The following is a 3,242-nucleotide window of genomic DNA, read 5'->3' on the forward strand; positions in this document are numbered from 1 at the left end:
TCTCTATCGTTCAGCTTTTACCTTCTGCAAAATTAAAAACTGAATAAACACAGAGGAAAAGTTAAGCCATAATATCAGATGATGATAAATAATCAAGTTAAATCTATTAATCCAAGTGTATTTCGAAAGTAAGAAAACTTATTCTCAGGCAGAGGTTTTGTAAAAATGTCTGCTGCTTGCTGATCAGTAGGAATGTATTCCAGGCGAATGTTCTTCTTTTGCACATGATCTCTGATAAAATGATGTCTGATATCAATGTGCTTAGTTCTGGAATGGAGTACTGGATTATGTGATATAGCAATTGCACTGGTATTGTCACAAAATATTGGTGATTCAGAGGCTTGAACTCCATAGTCTTTGAGTTGTTGTTGTATCCAAAGTATTTGAGAACAACAGCTTCCAGCAGCAAGATATTCAGCTTCTGCAGTAGACGTGGCTATGGAAGTCTACTTTTTGCTAAACCAGGAGATCAACCTATCACCAAGAAATTGACAAAAATCACTTGTGCTTTTTCTATCTAGTTTACATCCTGCATAATCAGCATCTGAGTATCCAATAAGATTAAACGACGAGTCCTTGGGATACCAGAGGCCTACATTTTGAGTACCCTTAAGATATTTTAAAATTCTTTTACCAGCAATGTAATGTGATTGTTTAGGGTTTGATTGAAATCTAGCACAAATGCAAACAGCAAACATGATATCTGGTCTACTGGCAGTAAGGTATAACAATGAACCAATCAAACCATGATACTGAGTTACCTCTACTGAAATTCCCCCTACATCTTTATCAAGTTTAGTAGATGAGCTAATAGGAGTGGAAGCAGCAGAACATGTTTCCATCCCAAACTTTTTCAGTAGTTCCTTTGTATACTTAGTTTGGTTTATGAAGATTCCAGTATCAAGTTGCTTGATTTGAAGTCCTAAGAAAAATGTTAATTTTTCCATCATGCTCATCTCGAACTGGTCCTGCATTAACTTAGCAAACTTTGCACATAATTTGGGGTTAGTTGACTCAAATATGATATCATCAACATAAATCTGAACTAACAATATGTGTTTGTTTTTGGAAGTCTTATCTACAGTACCAACGGTGAAACCATGATTAATGAGAAATTGTGAAAGTGTGTCGTACCAAGCCCTAGGTGCTTGTTTCAGACCATACAATGCTTTATATAATTTAAAAACATGATTTGGTAACAAATGATTAGAAAAACCTGGAGGCTGTTCAACATAGACTTCCTCTTGTAGTAGACCATTAAGAAACGCACTCTTTACATCCATTTTATATACTCTGAACTTTTTGAAAGCAGCAAAGGCTAAGAATATTCTGATAGCTTCGAGCCTAGCTACTGGTGCAAATGTTTCATCATAGTCTATTCCTTCTTCTTGTCTGAATCCTTGTGCAACCAGTCTTGCTTTGTTTCTTACAACTGTTCCTTCCTCATTTAGTTTGTTTCTGAATACCCACCGAGTTCCAATGATAGCTTGGTGAGAAGGTCTAGGTACTAGAAACCAAACTTTATTCCTCTCAAATTGATTCAGCTCTTCTTGCATAGCTTCTATCCAACTGGGATCCAGAAGAGCTTCTTCGATCTTCTTTGGTTCATCTTGAGAAATAAAAGCAGCATGCATGTATTCATTTATCATCTGTCTTCTAGTCTTTAGTGGAGCTCCTGGATTTCCAATTACCAAAGATGGAGGATGAGATTTTCTCCAAATAAAAGGATTTAGATTGTCTTCATATAAGGCAGTAGATTGTTTTGGAGTATCGACTGCTGGTTCTGGAATGTCAGCTGCTGGTTCTGGAGTATCAGCTGCTGGTTCTGGAATGTGAATGTCTGGTTCTGGATTTTGAATATCCTTGACACTTGCTTCTGCATCATCTTCACTGTCTAATTCCAGATAAACCCTGTCTAATCTTTGACTTAAATTAGATATGTTAGTAATCTCGGGAACACTGCTGTCTTCATCAAAGACAACATGAATAGATTTTTCAACATTAAGAGTTTTATTATTGAAAATTCTAAAAGCCTTACTAACTGCTGAATATCCAAGAAATAAACCAGTGTCAGATTTTTAATCAAAAGCAGCTAAATGATTTTTGCCATTATTGTGCACAAAGCATCTACAACCGAAAACATGAAAGTAAGATACGTTCGGTTTACTTCCTTTCCATATTTCATACGGAGTCTGATTGTTTCTCTTGTTGATCATCGTTCTGTTTTGTGTGTAGCAAGCTGTATTAATAGCTTCTGCCCAGAAGCGCTGAGAGATGTCTGCATCTGCTAGCATTGTTCTAGCAGCTTCTTTAAGTGTTCTATTTCTCCTCTTAGCTACTCCATTTTGTTGAGGCGTCCTGGCAGCTGAATATTCATGATGAATGCCCTGTTCATCTAGATATATCTCAAGAATCTTGTTAGTAAATTCAGTACCTCGATCACTTCTGATTCTAATGACAGAAACTGATTTTTCATTTTGAATCTTTTTCAAAAGTTTGATCAGGAGGTTACTGGTTTGATCTTTTCCAGCAAGAAAAATTACCCAAGTAAATCTAGAGAAATCATCAACAATAAGGGTGTATCTCATTCCTCCTAAGCTTATGATAGGGATTGGACCAAATAAGTCCATATGTAATAATTCTAAACATCTTGAGGATGATTTGCTGCCTTTATTTTTGAAGCTAGATCTTACTTGCTTACCAAGTTGACATGCAGAACATACATGATTCTTAATAAATTTTATGTCTGGCAATCCATCGACTAAGTTCTGCTTTTTGAGATTGTTGATAGACTTAAAATTTAGATGATTCAATCTTTTGTGCCACAACCAGTGTTTATTACTTAGAGATGCAACTAAACATGTAGGAGCAATGATATGATCTATGTTCCATGAGATTTTATAGGTGTTGCCTTTTCTTACTCCGGTTATAACAGTAGAATCATCAGCATTTTTAACTGTGCAAGTGTGCTTCTGGAATGCTACTGAAAATCCATTATCACTTAATTGACTAATACTGATCAAGTTATAACAAAGATTTTCAACTAAGAGCACATCCTTAATAGTGATGTTACCATGGATAATCTTACCCTTACCCACGGTTTTACCTTTTGAGTTATCCCCAAAGGTTATCTCTGGTCCAGCACAATTTACTACTTCTGATAGCAGACTTTTCTGTCCAGTCATATGTCTGGAACATCCACTGTCCAAATACCATGTTGAGCTACTGATCTTGGTTTTCTT

The sequence above is a fragment of the Primulina tabacum genome, chromosome 9 (assembly GCF_025594145.1).
Source record: "Primulina tabacum isolate GXHZ01 chromosome 9, ASM2559414v2, whole genome shotgun sequence".
Taxonomy (NCBI): domain Eukaryota; kingdom Viridiplantae; phylum Streptophyta; class Magnoliopsida; order Lamiales; family Gesneriaceae; genus Primulina; species Primulina tabacum.